This window comes from Heterocephalus glaber, unplaced genomic scaffold (genome assembly GCF_053883595.1).
Source record: "Heterocephalus glaber isolate CG9 unplaced genomic scaffold, H.glaber_assembly_v1.0 deba00001461, whole genome shotgun sequence".
Taxonomy (NCBI): Eukaryota; Metazoa; Chordata; class Mammalia; order Rodentia; family Bathyergidae; genus Heterocephalus; species Heterocephalus glaber.
In genome coordinates, this window is record NW_028258308.1 from 28,838,919 (window position 1) to 28,863,817 (window position 24,899).

At 37.8% G+C, this 24,899-nt stretch overlaps 1 protein-coding gene across 9 annotated transcripts in view; it reads right to left on the reverse strand.

The window, feature by feature from the left end:
• Trmt9b (tRNA methyltransferase 9B (putative)) overlaps positions 1-24,899 on the reverse strand; it is a 67,100-nt gene that overhangs the window by 36,669 nt on the left and 5,532 nt on the right. For 2 of the 9 annotated variants that reach the window (XM_087217214.1, XM_087217215.1), the window contains exons 2-3: positions 2,183-2,233; positions 2,032-2,116 (exon numbers count right to left, since the gene is read on the reverse strand). The exons of 5 other annotated variants lie outside the window; for them this stretch is intronic. The gene's annotated coding sequence lies outside the window, so the exon portion shown is untranslated. Of the gene's footprint in view, positions 1-2,031; positions 2,117-2,182; positions 2,234-20,684; positions 21,221-24,899 lie in introns of all 9 variants that reach the window. 2 more of the 9 variants (XM_087217216.1, XM_087217217.1) reach the window with 1 other exon arrangement.

Genomic DNA, 24,899 nt, shown 5'->3' on the forward strand with positions numbered 1-24,899 from the left:
TGTACTTGAATTTAGCAGGATTAGAAAACACAAGGTATATATAAAAATTCAGGTCTGTGTATACTTGCTATAAATGAAGAACTGGATATTGAAATTTAAAAGTTATGTGGGAGTACAAAGGACCCAGAAAAGCCAAAAACAAAAACAAAAACAGTGTTGGAAGACGTTTAGCACCCAATTTTAAGACTTCTTCTAAACCTACAGTAATCAAGGCAGTGTTGGTGTAAGGAAAGACATATAGATCATTTGAATAAAACAGAGAATCTAGAAATAGAACCACACATATATGGTCCACTGAGTTTTGAAAGATTATTTAACATTAGCATTTTATAGAATATAAACTCGATTCAAGAGCTGAGGAAGAGATAGTGTCTTCAGCAAATGGCACTAGAACACCTGGTATCCGTATATAAAAGATTAACCTCAACCCTTTTTTTCCATACATGAAAATAACTTGAAGGGATCTATGAACCTAAATAAGAAAGCCTAAAAGTATAAAACTTTAAGAAGAAATTATAAGGGAAATTATTTATGAATTCAGGGTAGGCAAGAACTACCTAGGATACAAAAAATATGATGTATAAAAGAAAAAAATTGATAAATGAGATACCATCAAAATTTAGAACTTTAAATGACATCAATAAAATGAAAAGTAGTCCTTAAACAGACCATATTTACAATACATATAACCTATGAGCAGAATATATAAAGATTCTTAGAACTCATTAATAGACAACCCAATTAAAATGTAGACATAAGAAGATGATAAATAGCCAGTATAGCACAAGGAATGGTGTGCAACTCTAGAATCAGAAAAATACTAATCAGTACAATAATAAGATTGAATTATACACTCATTAGGGAGATGAAGTCAAAAGTTTTAAAAGCCTTGTCATGACTTTTTCTTTTTTTGGATTCTCCCCCTTTGCTTTTTAATTTGTCATGCCCAATGGATTCATTCTGCTGGGTTTCCTGGGGTTGTGATCCTCATTATCTTTTCCTAGGGTATTGTCTAAAATTTTTTGGAGTGCCAGTTTGGTATTCATGAAGTTCCTGAGGTGCTCTTTATCATGAAATTGTCTTATTACTCCATCAATTTTGAAAGATAGTTTTGCAGGGTACATCAATCTGGGTTGGAGGCTGTTTTCCTTTAGGGCTTGAAATACATCACTCCAAGCTCTTTTTGCTTTAAGGGTTTGCCTTGAGAAGTCTGCTGTGATTCTGATGGGCTTTCCTTTGTATGTGATTTGTTTCTTTTCTCTCACTGCTTGTAGAATTTTATTCTCCTGTTGGATTTCTGGAATCCTAACTATTATATGCCTATGTGTACATTTTTTTGATTAAGGATAGCTGGAGTCCTATGTGCCTCACTTATCTGTATGTCAAGTTCTTTTCCCCTCCTTGGGAAGTTTTCTGCCATCACTTCTGTGAAGAGTTTTTTTATGTCATCTACACTCTCTCCTCTTCCTTCATTGACTCCAATCAGTCTTATGTTATTCTTCTTTGCATCGTCTAGCAGCTGCTGGATTGGTTTCTCATGTTCCCATACAATTTTAAAGCAATTTTTCTTTTCCTCCTCACCAATTGCAATCTTATCTTCTATATGTGAAATTCTATCCTCACATTGGTTCATTCTGGTGCGCAGACTTTTGATGGAGTTTTTAATCTCTTGGAAATCTGTTTGTATCTGTTTTATGGATTCCATTTGTTTCCTATGTTGGGATTCCATTATGTTCCTCAGATCCTCTATTTTTTTTATCTGTGTCCTCTCTAGATTTATTAATCATGTCTTGCACCATGAGCACAATCTTTGCTGTTATCTGAGTAATTATTTCTGATTTCATTTTTCCCAGATCCTCTTTTGTTGCCAGTTCAGAGAGTCCAGGTGGTTGAGTATCAGATTGTTCCATCTCATTTCCCTTTGGGATTGCTGTAGGTGATCCAGAAGTCTGTTTTTGAGGCTTGTTTATGTGTCTTCTCATTTCCACGCCGGGGGGTGGGGGGAGTGCTTCTGGTGCCCATGTGGCTCACCTTCTCTGCCCTAGGAGCTTGGGATGGCAGCGGGGGAGCTTCCTTCCGGGTGCTGGGACCGGCTGAGCTTCTCTGCCCTAGGAGCCTGGGATGGAGGTGGGGAGCTTCCTTCCGGCTGCTGGGACTGGCTGAGCTTCACTGCCCTAGGAGCCAATAGTCTCTACTGTACACAAAACTCTTCCATGGTCTGCCAAAGAGAACACTGTGAAAATGGCAAAGAAGGAAACAAATGACATTTCTAATTGAAATCCTATGAGCAGAACAAATTTAGGGCTTCAAGACAACAAAACGTGACACTGGGAGAATGTAGCCCTTGGTAAAATCCCATCAAGGACAATCAAATTCCTCTGGAGAAAATACTTATTGAGAGAAAGCAGACAACAGGAAAGGATACCTCAGGGCAAGCAGACCAAATATTTCCCCAAGTCCTTTGCTTTTCTTGAAATTTTCCAAGGACTATGTCTAAATAGACTTCATGTAGGAGTAGGATATTACCTCCAAAATATAAATAAAGGAAATGAATGTGATAACATCTGGGTGTGGAATGTGTGTGTGGGGGGGGGAGTTACTGGAAAGTAATATAAAAAATAATAAAAAGAGGATGATACTGTTTTTAATTTGATACAAAATCAGAACTCCCAGTGCAATCTAGATCATGAGATCCAATATCAAACGTCATTCCTCCACAGGTTATGAGTAGGCCAGGTTCACTGTAACTATACAACAATTCATTTTGATTTTATAGATTAGAGAATTCCAGAAAAGAACAGGACAATCATATATGAGATGTAAGGAAAATGAAAACAGAGCATCCAGCTTTCTCCGGGCATTCGCTGTTCGGGTCAGTTTGACAAAACCAGCTCTAAGTCTGTGTGGAGATGAAAGGAACCAGCTCTTCAGAATAGCAGCTTGCTAGAAGATTTTGTGATAATAAAGAAAGGCAATATTAGAGAGAAGCAAAACATTCATTATCTGTTCTCTCTCCTCCCAGGAAGGATAGTTTAGGCAGGAGGGGATGAGGAATCTCAAAGCCATTTTACTGGTGAAGGATTGTTGAAAAAGGTTTTAAATGAAGGTCATGTTATTTGCTATAAATGTGTGTCAGCTACTTATTTTTCTAGGGATGGAACTAAAAGGGTAATTGAGGATAAATTATGTACTGGTGTCTTTCAAAAATATGTTTATAAGTGACTCCAAAACAGGCACTCTAGGGTCACTACTCAAAACATAAAATTAATAAAATCTGATTATGTATTTGAGTTTCAGGAAGAGCATCCATATGCATAAAATATATGTTAAATTTTGTACTGACAAGGATCTCATCCTGTGGATTCCACCTCTGACCCATTCCCCTTAGTTGTCTCCCCATCCCTTTCCCATTTGTTCAGCCTAAAGTCCAGCCATCACAAGATGAGATCATTCTGTATTATCCACGTGGGTCCTGTTCAATAGCAAGTATAACAGAGAGAAGAGAGAAGACAGAAGAAGAGTGGCATAGATGGGAGTGATGCTGCCACAAGCCAAGGAATGTCTAGAGCAGGGGCGTTGAACCTATGGCACGTGTGCCACAGCGGACTATTTGTTAGCACTGAAAGCTCTAAAAAATTTGTTATCACTCTTCTAGAGCCACCAGGAACAACAGATCCCAAGGAACCTTCAGTAGGAGCATGGCCCTGCTGATGAACTGATTTAGAATACCTAGCCTCCAGAGCTGTAAGAGGATACATTTCTGTTATTTTAGGCCACTTAGTTTGTGTTTACTTATTACATAGGCCTAGTCTGCTACACACAAATAGCCTCATCATATGCTAGGTTTAATCTGTCAAGAATTCTCATTCTGGACTCTGAGTCTAAAGCAAGACATTTAGAGGCAAAGGACCCATGATGATATACAGCAGTGATTATAGCCCATGGCCCTGGTAGCAGTGTCTTGATCAAATGACTCCTGCCAGGACACCTCTTTCCTTCTCAGACTGTCCTGGTTCATGTCCACTTTCCAGCCCACATTCTTCTGATCTATGATATTCCCAGTGTACTTTAGAAAATTTTCTTCTCTGATTAAGGTGTCCACAATTAATTTCTGTTGCTTGTAATTAAAAAAATTTGACTAATTACTTTTTAAAGAACTAGTAGTTATAATCCAATTCATTCAGAAAAGATGAAAATTCTGAAAACCATCATTAATGTTACAGAAAAGGAATCTGGCAGCCAACCATACACACTGGCTGAAAGCTAACTGAATTAATCACCTACAGTACAGAAAGTGAGTGTCCAAATACGGAAAAGCTTCAGGCCTGTGAAATTAAGAAGGTAGTGAGGCATTTGAATTGCTTATGAAGGAAAAATATCTCTATAATCAATTAATTCTTAAGGAAAGACACCAGCTTGATTATCTTATCTCTTCAAGTTGTTCAAGAACTAGATAGAACCCACAGGTTGATAAATTACTTGAACTCATAGCCTTACTAAGCATTTTATATGAAATTCAAGACAGTACCCAGGGGAAAACTGGACTCTGAGACTAGGAGTGAAATTTATGGATACAGCACCTCTTCACATGCTTGAAAAGAACAATCCTTTTTTCCTTGTGGTCCCTACAATTCCACCATCAGAGGGAGGTTTTGTAAAAGGGATATAGTTCAGCCCATTCTACACCACCGTGCTCCCTCCACCTCTCCCTATCCCCAACTCTGTAAGTTGTTGCTTTCCTGCATGCTCCAGCAAGACAATTATAAAGTCAAACACAGAAGACTTAACGTACAGAAAGAAGAAATACTGATGGCTGAGTTTAGAAGACAAAGATCTGGTGTGAGTATCCACACGTATGGATTGCCAAAAGAGAGAAATGAAATTTTAGATCATACAAAGTTTATCAATATGGGTGCACTAGCCAGGGATTCTGGAATTTACAGGCCAACCTGGGCAACTGGAGGAGGATCTAGGAGCTTGTTCATCTGATACATTAAAATCTAGACTCACTGGTGGCCTATCCAGATCCAAGATCAGATCAAGTACAGCAAGTTGGCCTACTCCATACCATGAAGTAGCTACCAGATTTGCTGGTTAGATACAGATATAGAGACACAGTTTGGAGAAGAGTCTTACTTATGAACTTCTCATGATTGTTGAGTGTGAGAATATTTTAAACTCAAGAAAATAAGATAGTCAAGGTAACCTTCATTCTCAGCCGCCAGTGCTTACTCTTTAGGCCCATGAACAAAGTGAGCACACTGACAAAGATAATGGCTATGTATATGCATAATAACAATGGAGTCTTTCTCTCTTCTGGCTGATTTTACTACTACTAATGCTGAACGCTCAGCTGACCAGAAGAAGTGATAAACCCTGAGCCCGTGGTATATATAATGCTTCAAGGGAACTTGTCTGATATGAGGTTGACTTTCTGGGGGCACTTTCTTTCCTCAAACGCAGCAACAGAACTCAATAGAGTAGGCATTCAATATGCATCTGAATGCTCTTCCTTTGCCTGCCATGCTATTAGTAACACCATCTGGTAGCAAGACTGCCAGAAGGCACTGTAAGGAAGCTCCCTTCTCCTCAGGCATCCATTTGGGTTTGGCCTTCAAGAAGAATAAGGAGTATTTGGGAGGAGGCAGAAGAGGCAGAAATCAAGTATTGATTACTAGATTCCTCCATAATGAGATGAGTTTAATAATTGTTTTGTCCCTTGCCTGAATGTCACAATTCCTACTGAGCAGCTCTCTCCTAGTGTTAAAGTTCTTGTCAACTTCTGGTAGCCAGTTTTTCTCCTGCATCCTCAGGACTAGGGATGATAAAGCTTTCTTGATGTTGCTAATTCTGATGCACTACACCATCCCTTGTCAATGCTTTGTAAATAGGTCTTTCACTAAGCTGTCATTACACATCTTGAGTACATCACATCATGAGAAGACTGTACTGATGCATTATCTTAATGAAACTAATATGGCATCTCACACCACATTGCTTTTGATCAAGAAATTCATTTTATAGTGAAAAAGTTTATACAATGCCCTATCACTAATTGCACCATCTACCTATGAGAAATCACTGGCCTTTTATAATGTTTCAATGGTTTACAAAAGGCTCAGTTAAGGTGCCCAGGGAAGTATTCTCTGAGCTGGTAACATAGTCCAGGGTATACTGTCTTCCCAGGAGAACCATGGCAGTGGTCCCCAGTATGGCAGCTGGACTCTTCATCAATAAAGGTGGCTTTGGCTTACACAGACTGTTATGTCTCAGGTTCCTGGCATTAGGAGCTTACATGGAGCATGCTTAATTTCCAAGTCTGGTTCTCTGGCTTTCTATACACTCCATAGCTTCTCAATAAGTTCCTAATCGATCTAAAGATCAAGAGTCAGTTTCTACCTCTCACGTAGAACTGAAAAAACTTATATTCATATGTGTACATTTTCCCCCTAGCTTCACTTTCAACTCTTTTTTGACAATAATCATACTTGACATTTCTTCATCTACAATATCTATCACTGTATCTGGCATATATGGTAGTGGTAGATAATTGTCAACTGGTAACTAGAAGCATTGATTTAAGAGCATTTTTTTCTGGTCCACTACTTTTATTATTTATTTTATTTTTTGGTACCTGGGATCGAACTCGGGCCCTTGCGCTTGCACAGCAGGCTGTGAAACCACTGAGTTAAATCCCCGGCCCCTGGTCCACTACTTTTAGAAGAAAGAGGCAAATGAAAAGCTCTAAATTTATTCTGAGGTCTACATGTGTTCAATAATTACAAGGATCGGGCTGGGGATTTAGCTCAGTGGTTCTGGCGCCAGCCTCGCAAGCGCAAGGTCCTGAGTTTGATCCCCAGTACCAAAATAATAATAATAATAATAATAATAACATGGATCTATTTATCAACAAATATATGATACATATAACAAGTATATTGCTCAAGAGTGGGTATTCTGATCCCTCAGGTTCATAGCAGTGGTTCTAGTAATTTATTTGTATCTGTTTTCATACCGTCTTCCTCTTTCTCTTGCCAGAGTCATGTATTATTCTATGAAGCAACCCCACAAACTGTACACTGAATCTGATGCTTTTTTCGACAATAAAATCTTCCTTTCTGTAATTCTCCCTCTCTTCTCAACCATCAATTTCTCCCTCACTGTTAGATCTCTCTCCTCAGTATAAATATATGCTTCATTCTCTCTCACTCAAAAAAAAAAAAAAAGCAATCGCCTCATGCATGATCACAGATCACAGGCTAGTTTCAGCCCTAGTTTCACTCCTTCCTCTTAGGAAAAGTTCTTTTAAAGGCTGTCTCTGTCTATTTGCTTTCCTCCGATGTGATCTGACAACCTCAGGTTTATGATCTGTTAAGTGATCATAAAACACCTGTCAATCTCAGGGCTCCTGCTGAATCTAGCTGACTGGGTGGCCAGAGAAACAAAAGGAAAGAAACAAAACTTTACCACTGCTGCTTCAATCCATGCCTCCTTTTGTACAAAAGGAGTAAATGGTTTTTGTTTTACTAATAATGCTGTGGGTTCCAAGGTTTCTCTTTCCACCAACCCCACACTTTCACTGTAGGTCAGGCAGCAGCTCAGACTGCAATACTCATGGATTCAGTTTGCCCACAGCCTTCATTACAACTAGAAACCTTCATTTGCAAAGCTGCCTGTGTTGTCAGACAGGCAGAATTTGTAGGCGACTTTATGACTCTGGAAACCTATTCTGTGGGACTCCTTCTTTTACTGCTCTTAAAGAAAACCTGGGCAGGGCCACAAATTTTTCATTAACTTTCAGATATAAAAATAATGCTCTCTAAATTCTTTACTCATAAAGCATTCTCTGTTGGAAACCAAGGATGAAACCCAAATTTTATTCCCTCTTTGAAACCTTCTTGCTCCTAGTCTGGGCCTTCTGCCACAAGGAACCTCGCAGAGGGCAGTGGTCTCTCCTCTTGTTTGCCCCCCTCATCCCAGCTCCAGTTTGGTTCCCACCTTTCCAGGGCTACCGTGGTTACAGGAGAGGGGCAAGGAGGGGCCAGGACACCAGGAATATCCTTTCTGAGTGGAACTGCATGGGCTCACATCTGTGATCCTGAACATGATGGTAACTGAAGGTTGCTCTCTATCTCATGTGTCCTCATGGAATGTCCCACCAATTTTCTGCAGACCCTCATGCCCAGAGACCTCTCAACTGCAGTTTCCTGATACAGGGGAGACAATGTGCCATTGACTGTTTGTGACAGGTCCCCAGCATCTGGTTATCCTGACCTACACCTGCAGCATTTATCCCCAGGATGTGTTCACCTGTCCACCTATCTCAGCTGATGCCACCTGTCTTGTGTGGCCCACATCCATTCCAAGGGAAACGCTCATCTTCAAGTCATCTTCAGTGAAGGTGCCTCTGAAACAATCCCCACTCTTCACTGCCATAGTTGTTTCTACTGGCCTTTGGGATTTTTCAGGCATAAACTTTACTGAAGATTATTGTCTTCTTAACTGCAGGGGGCACATGTGGAGCTTCTGATGTGGCCCTCCAGAAGCCCCTGCCCTTAGCTTGAGAACAAGGAGAAACATCTCCTCTCTTCTCCCAGGGAAGGCACATTCACTGCATGCTAAACTTCCCTCTGAATGCATCTTCTTCCCAGTGTCCAGGTCCTTCAATGTGGGTACTCAACTAAAGGCCACAAAACCAGATTCCATGTTATTCCATGTTATTATAAAGGAAGGAAATTTTGTCACCACTACAACACAGATGAACCTGGGAGACATTATGCTAAGTCCAGTCACAGAAGAATACATACTCTATGATTCCACTTACGTGAGGTTCCTACAACAGTCAGATTCATGGAGACAGAAAAGTAGAATGATGATTTCCAAGGATAGCAGGGAAAGGTGGTAGGGAGTTAATGTTTAACACGTATGGAATTTTTCTCTGAGAAGATGAAAATGTTCCAGAAATGAATGGTGGTGCTGGCTGTACAATGTGAATGTTTTTAATGCCACTGAATTTTGCATCTAGAAATAGTTAAAATGGTAAATTTTATGTTATGTATGTTTTACTACAACAAAATAGAAATTTAGGCATTTCTTCTGCAAGTCCTGCTTAGGTGATATAGTAACCAGCTTCAGGACAAAGGAGTGATTGCCAACTAATGTATTTGGGACTGTGCTTGCTATCCAGCAATCATCTCCCTTCTCCAAATTCTCCCTTTTACACTCTGCTTTGTGTCCTGAGGATGGGAACTCTACAAACAACATTTCTCCTTTTCCAGGTGGCTCTGCATAGGGAGCCTGATGGCAAGAGGAGGAGAAGGGACCCTCTCCTTTCTGGTGGCTTCCTGTTCCTACCAGAGTTGCCCAGCAACAGCTCTTCCCCACAGTAGCATTTGCTCCAGTAACAGTCAGTTAGCTTCCAGTCTCTTCTCCCAGAACCAGGCTATCTGCACTCCTAAGAGACACCACACCAGTCATGTGAGGACCTTTCCTAGAGATGTGTCCCAGTCCCTCAGAAGCCCTCTGAGCTGTTGAAGTATCAGTACCAGCTGGCCAGGAGCCCCTAAGATATCTGCATCCTGACTCCATGGGCTCCTCTGAGCTCCCAGAGCCTGGATCTCCTCCAAGCTTTCAGGTTCTGATGAATCTAGGTTCTGTGCTTTCTTCCCCTGACCCAGGCTGAGAGCTGCTTCCTGCAGTTTCTCTTGCTACCTACTCACTTCTTCCTTCTTTGCATTCCCAGTCCTCTAATACCTGTCAAAACAATTCCTTATATTAAATTCTCTCTGCTAACATAACTAGTATAGTTTATGTTTTCACAACCAGACTAACACTACTGTGCAAAATAATGAAAACAAGAGAGTTCTACTTTACCAATCTGCTACAGTTCTTTATTGCCTATCTCTCACACTTAGTTTGTTAATATCATAAAACCAGGTGATTTGTTGGCTCACTAATATATATGCCCAGCACTCTGTACACAGCCTGGCCTACAGCAGCTCCAAAGTCACGTTCATTGGATAAATAAACAGGAAATATTTATTTTTAAAATATGATAATAAAAATATTTTTAAAACAAGAACTTTTGTTATAAAAATATGCGTATAAAATTTATAGCCCTTATAAATATGTCTAAGGGAGAGATACTTTTGAAAAGTATCTTTTTCCAGAATCTTTTAACAATATATATATTTCCTTGGTTTTTATTTCATTCTCTGGTTTACTAATTGCTGTCACTGGGTGATTCTCTATATTTTTCTTATGCATGAGGGCATGTTTTCCATGATATGTTTATTCAATTAACATTTTTTTCTGAACTAAATACTGGATATTATATTACATGCTCTAATGACAAATTCACTTAAAATCCAGCTAACACACAATTTGAAAATTGAAGCACCAATATTTTATATTAAAACTCACAAACTTTCAAAAGTAGAACTCACAGCATTTTAGCATGATGAAAAAAATACAGTATTAAGAGAACATCTAGGTTGCAAGCCCATATTTGTAACTTCCTGGGAATGTGATCTGGCTGTATGTATTTATCTTCTCTAGGTTATCTGGTACCTCTTTTTAGACATAAAGTATAGCTAATTTCTCAAATACCTGTTTTCTTTTTCTATAGGCTTAGAGTTTTTCATACAGAAATGTTCTTTAGCATCATAGGAATTAAAAGAACTTTCAAATCCTGGTAGCCAATATGCAAACAGAAATTTCTTCTTCTAGATCCTCAGCCCACATTTATTTATTTATTTATTTATTTATTTATTTATTTATTTATTTATTTGTTATTTTGAGGGAATTTCTCACTAAATCCCCATGTTGCCCAGGCTGAGCTTGAACCAGCAATGCTCCTGCTTCAGCCTTCCAGAGTGAGGAATTTCATTGTATCATGGTTCCCAAATCTCTTGCTCTGTACAGATCACAGAGCTGGGCAGTTGTGAAGTCACTAACAGTTCTAAGTAAGCTGTCTAATAAGAAGCATTTGTGTCAATTTTTATTTCTATTTTCAAATGAAATTACAGTTTTCTATAGTAAGATGTTTTAAATTTCTCTGGATATTTGTAACGACCTAACCTGTGGAATAGTATTGATACTGACAGTGACATTAGCTATCCAATACATTGGAATACATTACAAAATTTTTAAAAACCCAGATCAGGACAGCCGTCTCACCTTTCTCTGAGGTGTGCATGGGTAGGATAGCCCAGAGAACTGAACAACAGAGTGCACACTTCCTGAGAAAGGCTGAACCCACACCTGGGCTGTGAATATGATCTGAAATCGCGGCACAGTGAGAAGTGGGATGTAGTTGCCATAAATTTTCTCTGTTTACTGGTATGTTGTGATGGAAAATATACTACAATATAAAAGCAGACTGAGGGCCAGGGATATAGCTCGGTACTTGTCTTGCATGTAAGAGGCTCTGGGTTTGATCTCTAGGATTGCCAAATAAATAATAAATAAATAAATAAATAAGTGCTGGCCAGATGTTCCTTTGGAAATAAAGAATGAGAACAGAGAAAACACAGGCTTCCCTAAAAAAATATCCCAGAATCAAAAGTTCAAGGATAGTGAAAGAACATACAGGAGTCTACAAAAGTTTGAGAAAATTTATTTTGCTTTCCCCATAATTTTATTAACAGAAATATCCACAGATCCTACCAACCAAGGACTGAAAATATTTGGACAGGGGGCTGTACTTGTAATGAGCACACACAGACTTTCTTTGGCTATTCCCAAAGAATATTCCCAAAGAATATTATATAACAATTAACTCCACAGCATTTACATTTTATTAGGTATTACAAGTAATCTAGAGATGATTTAAAGCGTACAAGAGAACAGGTAGATTATATGCAAATATCATGAGGTTTTCTTTAAGTAACTCTGGATTTGGATAACCTGAAGGATCCTGGAATCAATCTCCCAGAACACCCAGTGAAGACTGGATGTAACAGCAAGCTTGCTGATGTGAGTTCTGAAATACCATCCTGCTGATCTGCTGTCTGTGATGTTAGTTAGGTCAGGCCAGTACAGCCAACTAACAACACAGTTGTATGTTATCTCTTTTAGTAATTAACTGATGCTGTTAAACTAGAAATACACACACCCGATGTCCTTGGGGAGCAACATAGGGTACAACTTTCTAAGCTATCTGCCTCTCAGGCTGTCTTTTGGGGCTTCATCCTAGGGACTGGACCCTGGGCTGGGGGGAGCAAACATGGAGTCCACATCAATACCAATTCACACCTAGCAACATTGCCATCTTGAGATTCCTCCTAATCTACAAAAATCCAAGACTCAGGTGACAAGCAAGAAGATGTTTTAATTAATTCAGAGTCATATAGTTCTTTATGACAAGTAACCTAGAAATTGCTAAAGTATGTGTCACTGGATAAATATTGCTTATGAGAGAGAAATTCTTCCTTTACAGGGATTTCATGTAAAGGGAAAGCCAAGGCTTTCTGGATTAAAGGGACGGAAACCAGCAAGGTCTTCCCAACTCAGTTCCCTCCCTGACCTCATCCTCATCAAACAGGTCATATCGCAAGGTGTTCACATACTGCTGCAGAACTTCACAGTCTCGTGGTATGGATGTCTTTTATTAGTTGAGTAGTATCTAATTTAAAACATAAATAGTACATATTGTTGGCTTTTTTAGCACTATATTGTAAAATACCTTAGACTGTGCAATGACAAGGCAAAATTAAACTTGTAATAATGCTTCAAAATCCACTTGTCAAGCTTACTCCAAATTATCACTTTCACGAAGGACAATCACTGCTTGATATAAATATAACTTTCTAAAAATGTATTCAGTATTTCTCTGGCATTCTGAGTGGATTAGTGGTCATAATTCTACTAGGGAAGTGACTACTTAAGAAGAAAAGTTGAAAAGTCAGGAGGATCTGTCATTTATAAAGAGCCTCTCTGATTACAAAGGACTCATTTAGTTTTAGCACATTAATAGAGAAAAATTTAAAAATATCTAAATGGAGAGAACCTGAGCGGGTCAAATGCTGATAGAAATGTCATTCCTTTTCACCTCAACTTCAATACAAGAAGTATCTTTGGGTGAGCAAATCACCATCTTCATCATCCGTGCAACTTTGGTGTGGTCTAAGGAAGTTCACCTTTGGCACAGGATGAAGCCAGAGTTAATTAAGAACAGAGCTTTCCCCAGGTCCCAAAGTCAAGTGCCAGCTGTACCATTATCTACTCTTATTATGGGATACGTGCTCCTAAAACCTGCAGTAAACTTTTACTTCTGTTTTGCCCAACCCATTAGCATTAAACTGATCAAAGATTTCAGAGTATAGTGAGTTATCTTTGAATAATAGATAACATGAGATTTCAGGAAGAAAAAAATGCCCTATATTCCAGAGTGAAATGGTGTTTGAACACAAAACATAATTGCTTCTCAATCCAGTCTTTTCCGTACTGTCAATAAACTTATTTTCATGCTACCTAGTATTTTATTATCTATACCTCTGGAATATCAACAGTTGGTGTCTGTAATGATATTGAACCACCTGAGCCTAAAATAAAATACCTTTATATTATAATCTCATGATGTAAAAATGGGAAGGAACACCAGAAATTACAAGCAAGATATCATACTATAGTGATTGAGACATGCATACAATTCATAATATCTATAATAGCTATTCTCTGGAATAACCCTAGATACCCATCAATGAACAAATGGATAAAGCAAATGCAGTACATATGCATGACAGAGTTGTATTCAGTCATAAAGAGGGATGAATTTAAGTCATTTGTAGGAAAATAGATGATCTTGAAACCATAATTTAAGTCAAATAAGTCAGTCACAAAAAGTTATATATCACATGATAAATTAAAGAGTAAAATAAAGGCAGACTTTTTGGAGTCGGGTAGGGGAATCAAGGGAAGGAGAAAGGAGTATGAAGGGGAGAAAAGCAGATTTAAAATGATACCATATGATATATATATATATGATATATATATATATGATATATATGTACCACTTCTCCAAAAGCAATGTAAATATCTTGTATTGAAAACAAACACCAAATTGAAAAATTAAAAAATGATATTTTTTAAACTTAAAAAGAACTATGAATAAACAGGTTTATACATCTGTATCCTTGAGACTGTGATGGGTGAAATCTTGCTGATTTTTAAAAAAATAAATATGGTTTTAATGTACCACAGACCCTGAAGGCAACTTCATTTTGACACAATCAAGTTTAACCATCACATATAGCATCTTGTTTCTGCTCTTCTACAGTGGATGGTATGAGTGTGCATGATATGCAGTATTAGTCTGAGAAGTCCTAAGTATATGTTTTCAATACATAATGATTACATTACTTGTGCAGAGTTGGTGCGTGTACAGAATACATCTTAATTCCTTTTTCATCCCCTTTGCTTCCTCTCCCCATCTCTTGATACCATTCCCATTTGAGAAAGATCTATCTCCTCATTTCCTGGAATCTATCTTTTATTTTTCTCTTTATTGATACTTTTGAATTTCTCACATATGAGAAGCCATATGATATTTAAGCTTGTGTGTCTGATTTAATTTCACTTAATATTATGTTCTCAAGGTGCATCCATTTTCCTACAAGTTTATCTTTTTTTATGTAAGTAGTACTCCGCTATTTATAAATACCATGTTTTCTTTATCCAGTTATCTGTTGATGGATATATATGTTGCTTCCAAGATTTAGCTGTTATGAATTATGCTTGTTCTAAGGGATCTTTTTGTTCTGCTTCAAAGTACTTGGCATCATACTAATGGAACTACCTCTTCAGCAACCACACTTTCTTTGGCCCCAACTTTACACATGGTTCCTTTTGGCCAAAATTTAAGTTTTTAAATTCTTTTCTGATCTGCTTTTTGCCTTATCACTATAAATCTGAAAAAAAAAGCAGCCAGAAGTGTCCATGCCACAGGCTGAATACTGAGCTTTCTTGAAATTTCACCCACCAGATTAATTATTTCATCACCCTTAGTCTCAGTCTCCTGCAGTCCCATGGCATGAGGGAAATGTAGATAAATTTTTTGCCAGTGTGTAACACTCATGGCCTCTAGCCCAACTGCCAATAAAGTCCTTATTTCTGAGCCTGGCCTTTGCTGTCCACATTTCCATCAGCAATTCTGGTCTTCTGAGCTCCAACTAGAATCCCCTAATAGTCTCTGCTTACAGCATGTTAGGGCTTTTCTAGCTTGCACCTCCAAATCGTTCCAAACTCCTTGGACAAACCAGCTTCAAAAGTTTCTGAACCGTGGTTCAGAATATACTACTAACAGGTTTACTAACAGCAACCCCACTTCTTTGGTACTACTTTTCTATATCAGTCATTTTTCCCATTGCTGGAACACAATATCTGACATTCACAACCTAAAGAAGGACAGGCTTAATTTGGCTCATGGTTTCAGGGGATTCAGTCCATGATTAGCTGCAACTCCACAACATAATTACAGAAGGTTGTGACAGAGGAAGGCTGCTTAGTTCATGGTGGCTGGGAAGTAAAGAAAAAGGAGAGGGACCAGATACAGATCACAAAGGTACACCTTCCTATCTATCCAGACACACACAGAAATATGCTCCACCAATCCCTCCATGGAACTCAAGTCCAATCAAGTTGACACAATCAAGCTTAACCATCACAGGTAACATCTTGTTTCTACTCTTTTACAGTGGGTGGTATAAGTGTTCATGATATACAGTATTAGTCTCAGAAATCCTATGCTAAATAAATAGGTATAGAACTTGAAATTTAGGTCAATTAACTAAACCTGTCATAATATTTAACAACAGAAATAGCTGAGATTGATCCTTTTCTATACCAAGGTATTATGTATTTTAACCACTTTTATGAAAATCTTTGTAAAGTATACTACATAATTTTACTCTGAGTAAAATTTTACACTTTCTACTGGTAACATAGGAGCTAATTATGACAAAGAATTACAGAGTAACAATGCTTCCTACGGCTAACAAAGACTCTGCATGTACAATAAATGGCTTACGGCCCTTACTTGTTTTGTCCACAGTCATGCCTTGGTATCTACAGGGAATCAGTTCCAGAACCTCTCCCATCCTCATGGATAATAAAATATATGGATGCTCATGTCCCTTATATAAAATGGTATATTTGTATTTAATATATGCATCTCCTCCTGTGTAACTTCTGTGTAAGTTAAAAGACAACATTTCAAGGAAGCTAGATCACTCATAATACCTAACAAAATGTAAATAGTTGTTATACTGTACTGTTTAGGGAATAACAACAGGGCAAAAAGTATGTACATGTTCGGCACACCTTTAATTTTTTCCCAAATATTTTTGGTTTCTGGTTGATTAAATTCATAGATGCAGAACCCACAGACACAGAGGGACAACTGTACTTTGTATTAATCCTTCCTCTGTCTTACCTTTCTACCAGCTGTCCCTTCTCATTCTGTGTGCCTGTCTCCAGTAAGCTTCTGTCTTTTATAATCTGCTGAATTTAGTCTGCTTCAGTTTTTAAAGAAAGATGACAACTACAGTTGTTGGAATACTATCTAAAATATAAACAAAAACACTTTCACATCACCTAAGGGACTTGGTGACATTTGTAGTGACCACTCACAGGGTACTTTGTTTCTGGACTGGGATCAGAATGCTGGGGAAGGTCAGCTACACCTTTGACCTCTGGCTCCTTGAGTACTAGTCCTCTGATAACCAGCATTCTGCTTTATAGCCAGGGCTCCTTGACATCATTCCAGCACTGTGTTTTCTTCTGTGTTAGTTCTCTCTCATTTATCCTGAGCCCCTTAATAGCTGAGATCTTGTAGTCTGGCCCATAATCTGCATTCAATACCTGAAAACTGGCGCAGTGTTATGGTTTGAATGTTTATATCACCCCAAGAAGCTTTCAATTCTGAATAATTGCCACCATTATGAAGGCCACATGGAAGTAGGAAAGCAACATTGAAAGAATGGTCTCATTTGCTAGCAGTTTCCATTGTATTTTATAAGAATGTGTTTGATGTTTTAAGCTTTCTTGTGGCAGCAAATTGTACTTCTCTTAGCAGCAGGAATTATTAAGTCTCTGCCCAGAATAACCAGTCTGTTTTGGAAAGTTTAATTTTTTCAGTTTTTACACTTCATTTTATGACTCTATTTGTAACTTCAGAGCTAAGCCTGTATACAAGTATACACAGATTCTTTTCAAATTTAAAGCAACAAATAGCATTTTTAACCCTCAAAGGGTTCAACATTATTTATTTTAAAAATAAAATACAGGGCAGGGGATTTAGCTCAGTGGTTCTGCCGCCTGCCTCGCAAGTGTAAGGTCCCAAGTTCGATCCCCAGTATAAAAAAAAAAAATAGTGGATTGCAATAGAGAAATGCTAACAACCACAGGCAGTGTGCAAAAAAAAAAAAAAAAATTAAACAGGAATACTGAAATCTAGCTCTAAATTAAATAAGACAAAAAATTCAACCTGAACTGCCTTAGACAGGATGGAAATATTTCTTAAATTGATAACATTTCATGAAAGCTAGGAAACCATCTGCTTTGTCATACACAAAATCATTTTACTTATTGCCAAGAAAATTGAGGATATGCCATCAGCTGTATGTGTACCCCAATCCTGATGAGGGTAAAATGTGATTTTTTAAAAAATAATGAAATATAATATTTTTGAAAGCTGGCTTTAAAATAACAAATAATATGACAGTAATGACTTGAATCTTTTTCTCTGAAAGCCCAACATTCTATTTTGATCATCAAAATTCACATGGATGACTAAATTGTTAACAAATGAGAAGTGTCATAGATAATGCATGCAAAAACAAGTATCAAATGGATATAAAACCAAAATTGATGTCATCTAGAAATACCCAAGAATCAACTAAGTGGAAAAGTACATTAGGTTCTTAAGGACCAAGGACTTGTGTTATGGTTTATGTTTAGATGTCCCCACAAAGCATCATGCAGGTGAAGTGGGACTTTCTTTTTCAGAGGTAGTTGAATCTGGAATGTGTGTTGCTGGGCTAAGGGTGTGTGATTACTAAACCACTACAAGTGAGTGATTAGTTTGGCACCACCCTAATCCTGGTAGTCTAAGAAAAAGGGGCAGAAAGATGCTATTAAACTCCCTTGTTACCTCGGCTGCCCTGTGAGCGCCATGTTGTTTCTGCTCTGCCATGCCTGTTTGTTATCCCTGCCTTGGAGTCAGCCAATTATGGACTGAAACTTCTATGAACTGTAAGCCAAATAAACCCCTTCCTTTTTAATTTGAGGTGTCGGGTATTTTGTCTCATCAATGAGAGAAAAGTAACTAACATAACTGGAATCTATGTGTACTGATTCTACAGACTCATAAACCTACCATGTCATCCTGAATTCTAGTTTCAATAAACAGAAAAAAGGAGTTGATCAAGCATACTCTTAGATAAAGAATATGTTGCATAAAGTATTCAATAACCTATATGAAAGTTTTAGTAATTATTATTTACATGTAATAAAAATCCCCATAATAAATAAAACATAGTTTTTGCTCCATTCTAAAAAACTATTCATCTTCAATTTTGTTTTAATGGATGACCCATAATACACAGAGCAGAGGCAATAACTCAAAACCCAAAACTATGTGGTTAAAAGTATATTACCTTGATAACTGAGTGGGAAGCTGTGCTTTACCTACAATACAAAAATAATCATAGTGTGAAGCTGCACCAGTAGTGGTATGTCTAGGACTTTCTGCATTTCAAAGATTCACTTTTATTTTAACATAGTATGCCACATACAAAATAATCCACTTTATGCCTGGGTAATCTTCTTAATGAGAATAAAAACCTCTGTGCACATACTGCCAATACATTTCAAAAAGCTCAGATTTTTACAAGCAGAATAGACAAACTATCAGAAAAGAGATCATAAATTAATTTGGCTGAAAAAAATCTTTAAAAATATGTAGCTCCACACTGTTTACAGGTTTCTTCTTACACTCCAAACTTATGGGAGTGTCTCGATAGCCATTTTAAGGAATTGGCATATGATCTAGCCCCTTTCCATGCTTATGTAGTAACCACATTAATCTTTTGTATCAAAACAAGAAGAGCTAGATCTGGATTTCTGCCAACTTGATGCAAAGCATCAAAAGCTTCCTGCAAAGGAAAACGGTGTGGAGAGTCCAATCTTGCAGTAGGAAAAATTAACAATGGAAGGTAGGAGGGACATGATGATGGATGGCCTTGTAGCCTTAAGGTGGCATATTTTTCTGGTTTCAGGCCTGTCTGTCAATGGATTCTGTAGGCTTTGATCCAAGCATTTAACCAATGCAAAACTAGATGGCAAGAAAGTGTTTCCTGAGACCAATCTGACACTGCATCCTCCTCACCTGCTAAAAGCTTGAGTGAAATTTCTGCACTTGTGATGCAGAGTAGCTGATGAGACTACAGCAACAGAACTATTAATGCCCATGACTTGAAGCTATGTTCCTTACTACTTACATGTCATTACTTGGACCCCTGACATTAATTAACACTTTCTACATCTTCTACTCTAGCACCACTGGAATATTTTAATTTTTACAAAATATTTTATGAATTGTTTAAATTAAAATCCCCCTTTGGTTTGGTACTTTGGTTACAGCTGATGAACCATATTGATTCATTATTATTATCCAACTCTGGAGTCCATATTATGATTTACTCTTGGGTAACATACAGTTCTAACTTTTGCCAAATGCATAATGTCATGTATCTACTGTCATAGTCTCATACAGAATAGTGTTTCTGCCCCACAAATTCTCTGTGGTCCACCTACTCATCTTCCACCTTGCACCCAACCCTCTGTCAACCACTTGTCCTCTTATTCTATCAATAGTGTTTCCTTTTCAGAATGTCATATAGTAAAACTATATAAGACTTAGCCTTTCCAGGTTTCTTTGTTTGGCAGTATGCATTTAAGGGTCCTCCATGTCTTTTTGTGGCTTGATAAATCATTTCTTTTTATCACTGAATAATATTTTCCTATATGGATATATCAAATTTGTTCATCCATTCACCTACTGAAGGACATTTTGTTGCTTTCAATTGTCAGTAATTGTGCATAAAGCTTCTGCAAACACTCATAAACAGGTTTTTGTGTGGACTTGCCTATTAACTTTTCAGACTTCACTGATACAGGTATGATCCAATGACAGCAGACCTAAGAATGCTTCATTATAGGGAGCTGTAAGACACTTCAGGTTCAATTTTTCTAAAAGCTCCTTAATATCTGGCTCTCAGCTACCATGTCTGATTGTCAGATAACTTCTGTAAATGTATTTTATGAAGTTCAGTTATCACTAATGGTGGAAAGTATATCAATTTCTTTAAGGCTGCTTTTACAGATGAATGAATTTCTTCTTATTGACCCCACAGAATGCTGACACTGCCACAGAGAGGTAAAGGAGGAGAAGCAATGCACATAAATGTGGCAATTCTCAATTTATTTCAGACATGTCAACATTACTTTCCAGGAGTATAACTCCCCAGTGGGAATGGAGTTACAGTTTCAAAGAAGGTTTATATTTTAATGCCTGTACTTCCATAAAGGGACTAGTTGAGCTGAGATCAGGGGCACCAATACTCATGACATCAGCATTCTGATACCTATTTCCACAGCCAGAAGTAGAGTATTTTTCTCTTTACCTGGAAAGGCTACCTTCAGTTGGAGCCTGTCTTCTTTCATCTAGGTTTACAATTCAGCTGTTAGGAGTTGCTTCAGTTCCTTGCCTCCCAGGAAATCATAGTCTCCTGTGATGCAAAGATGTTCTTGGTCACATGGAGCATTCTTGTGCTCAACTTCATGGTGTTCTCATGTTTATTTGCTTTTCTGTGCTTCTGAAGGCCGCTGTCTTGATTCAGAATCTGGTATTTGGAGGCCAGCCCTTTGCCTCTAGCGGCATCTATGGTCAATGCATCATGGCAGTTGTGACAGACAAACTAGCTTCTCTGTGTGGAGATGAAATGTGAGACATTGGGTGCCTTTTCGCAACAGGTGATTTCTTTAGATTATCTTAAACAACTGCTTTTCCTGATGAATTCTGCAAAGGCAGAGCTGGACTCTAATCTGAAGCAGTCTGGACTGAAGAAATGTGATCAGAAAAATTTTCTAGAGGAAGATAATGTTTCTTTTTCCTCCATTTTTAATTTCTTCATTTAGATTCAATATTGTGTGTATACGCCTAAAAAAAATTGAAAGCAGTGACTTCAAGAGACTTTCGTACACTCAAGTTCATGGCAGAATTAGCCTCAATGGCCAAAAGATGGAAGTGCCTCAAGTACCCAAGTACATATGAATGAATAGACAAAATATGGTATATACTTGCTCATTCAACAGAATATTATTCAGCCTTAAGAAAGGGTGAAATTCTGATACATGCTACAACATGGATGAACCTTGAAAATATGATGAGATATGGTTAGTCACAATAAGACAAATATTGTATGAATTCATTTATCTAAGGGTGCTGGAATAGTCAAACTCATAAAAACAGCAAGGAGAATAGTAGTTGCCAGGGACTGAAGGGAGGGAATGGGGAGTCATTATTTAATGGGTCTGGAGTTTCACTTTAAGAAGATGAAAAATTTTGAAAGTGGAGGGTGGTGATGGTTGTACAGCACTGTGAACATACTTAATGCCATTGAACTATAGCTTAAAAGTGATTAACATTAGATATTTTACTGTCTGCATATTTTATCACATTTTTAGAAAAAAAACAACATTGAGGTTAATGCTCTGCATATTTTATCACACTTTCAAAAACCAATATTGAGGATAATGTGATTGTCTTAACTACTTTCTCACTGCCTAGACAATATACCAAACATCTAAAGTGAAAGGAGGAAAGGTTCATGTTAGCTCCCAGTCTGTAGTGGTTTCAGTTCATAGTTGGCTGGCTCCAAGGCATGGTGGTATGGCCGAGGGGCCTCATAGAGAACAAACAGTCCATGGTGTGGCAAGCAGAAGACATCAAGGAGCAAACAGCAGCAGCAAGCCTGCCTTCTCCCTCTCTCTTTAAATCCTATCAACGCTATAAGCCTACTGACTGGTACCACCCACACCCAGGGTGGAGATTTTATTATCCACACCCAGAATTATGATAATTACAATCAGTAGACTAATTTAGTACCACACACCCCTAATTCCAGTATCGCACTACATCCAGCCAGCTCTGAAAAACCCCACCTATGAGCACATGAAGCTTTGGGGGAACACCTAGCTACAAGCCATAAGAGCAATCATGCTGCACAGCTAGTACTTGAGTCTTGGGTGACCATGAGTCCTGGTCACTCAAGTTTTGCTGAGACAGTCTTCATTTATGCTTCTTTTCCCAGGACAATCATTAATAGTGTTCCCTTCACTCACTGTCAAAAGTGTCTTGGTTTAAGAAACAAGTCACATGGTCACTTTAGATCTATTTCATAACTGCATAAATCACTGCACTGCCATCTTTGCAAATGTCTCATTCTGATGGTATCCGCATAGTCTTGAATTTCTTTAATTATAAATTTGATGTCCACTGAAGTGTTACAGGGCTTGAAAAACTTTTAATGATTTCTAATTATTTTGTGAACATTTATTATGGTATCAAAAGGAGTCCTCTTCTCTTACAAATGTATTATTTCTTTGAATATTAAAGTCATCTGTCAACAAGCTCACTTTAATTTCTGTGGGTTAAAAAAAGCAGAAAGACATGGTTGTAGCAGCTGTAATTTTTGCCTCTCAGTTATCTTTTTATTGTTGATAAAAAAGTCAACAAATATTCTTTGAAGTTAGGAAGTTGTTTGTTTGGATTAATTCCATCTTTCAGCTTACCATGAAAGAACACATCACTTTTTGAGGAAGCCACTGCTCTCCACATGCATGAAGGAGAACCATACTATCATAACCCTTTATTGCTATCAACCCTACAGATCATCAGCCTCTCCAAAGCAGAGCCACGTATCTTTAGCACCTAGCACCAGTCATAGAAGAATATAGGTTCTTAATATCCACTTCTTATGCTCGCTCTGGCAGCACATATACTTAATACTCACTTCTTGAATCAGTGAATAAACAAATCATTCAATGATGTTGAAATTTCTGGGTTCTCAGATTTTGCTTTTAAAAGTATGTAAAAACCCACGCATGCTCTTTCTATTCACTTTCCCCTTCCATTTAGTACATCTGTGATCTAAGAAGAGATGTTCTTTTTCTTTATAAGCTACTTAGAAAACTCCATTTTCAATTAAGTTTCATGTGCGTGGAGAAGAAAAAAAAAATCATCATCCTTATAATCCAGAGGGAGAGAAAGCCAGGGTTTTGCTTCCAGTGTTTACTCAAATATGAATGAAAAGAAAAACTGGGGTAAGGAAGAGAAACTAATGCCAGGGAGGTCATTCATATGTTATTATAACATAGAAAGATAATCCCTCTCCCTCTCCCTCTCTCTCTCTCTCTCTCTCTCTCCCCCCTCATCTCTCTCACACACACATGCATGCACAAGTAATAAAATAATAATATTAGATTTAAACAGTTACCCGATGTACATAAGTGAAGTTAGGGACAACAGCTTGTTGGAGGTCTAGAATAGTAAACATGAAGCTATATTTACAGAACAAGAACACTATTTTATTTTGATGTGCTCACTTTTGGTTACTTGGGGTAGTGCTGCTAAGTTACTGGTGTCACCACTGGCCCTAAAGGAACACAGTGATCATGTAGTATGTACAGCATTTGTAATTCTTCATTTAAATGTTTTCAGCATCTACCACAGACAATGTGTAAATGGTTCTTTCTTACTTCTGGGGGTGTAAAAGTGATTTTAAGAAAATACATGCAGTGGATTGATAAATTCATTAAATTACTCCATTTGTTTAAGCTCTTCTCTCATTTCTAACTCCAGGTATCAGAAGCAAATGCAGGATGATTTTATTCCATAATCAAGACTATTCCTAGAGGTACTAATGCAATTTCTTAGTGCAAACACACTGATAATTTATTACTTAGGAACAGAAGAAATCTCATCATATCTACTGTAGTCGTTTGCAAAAAAGGAATCAGATAAGTACCAGGGTATGAAATAAGTGATGGGAGTAAATCCAAGAATATTCTTATTTTAATCTCCAATAAGCACATAATTTCTATATTTTAAATCTCTACAAAGGGCACTATAAAAATACAAAGAAAAGAAAGATTCAGCAAAAACTCACATAAATAGATAATTCATCTAATGAGTGAACTAGCCAGCCAGGGGCTAGCATTTCTGATAGAACTGTTTTCTTCTTTTGTACTGTGGCTTGTGAAATAGGTAAGGTACCTGGGACATTTGTTGGGAGAACCATTTTTAAAATAATTTCCTAGGATTTTACTTTGATTACTAACCCAAATCCAAGGAACATTTTTACATTCAGACACGCAGAGACAGGTGCTTGGCAACTTTTATTTATTTGCTTAATGCATTCTCTGGTGATTTCAACTGTGAACCCATAATATCCATCTGTTTGAAAGGGTAATTGGTTAGCAGCTAGATCCTTTATGTTTACAACATATCATCCAAAGTCTATCTCAGTCTGCTTTGAATTAAATATTCTAGCTAAGCCTCTGATGAACTGTATTTTAGATATGAGCTAGACATGCTGGCTTGTCACTCAACACTAATTTCTATGTCCTTCAACTGCATATGCATGCATCTACCTCTGGGGTCATAAGCCCATAAACATTTTCCAGAGTATCCTGGGCTACAGTTCTGGGCACAGATTAGGTTCTACCAGTGAAAAGAATTGGAAAAAGAGGGAGGTGAAGGGTAATCAAGGAAAGAGGGAAGAGGAGGTATCCAAGGATGATGTTTGTCAGCTTCTTTTTGTTGTTGGTGGCAGTAT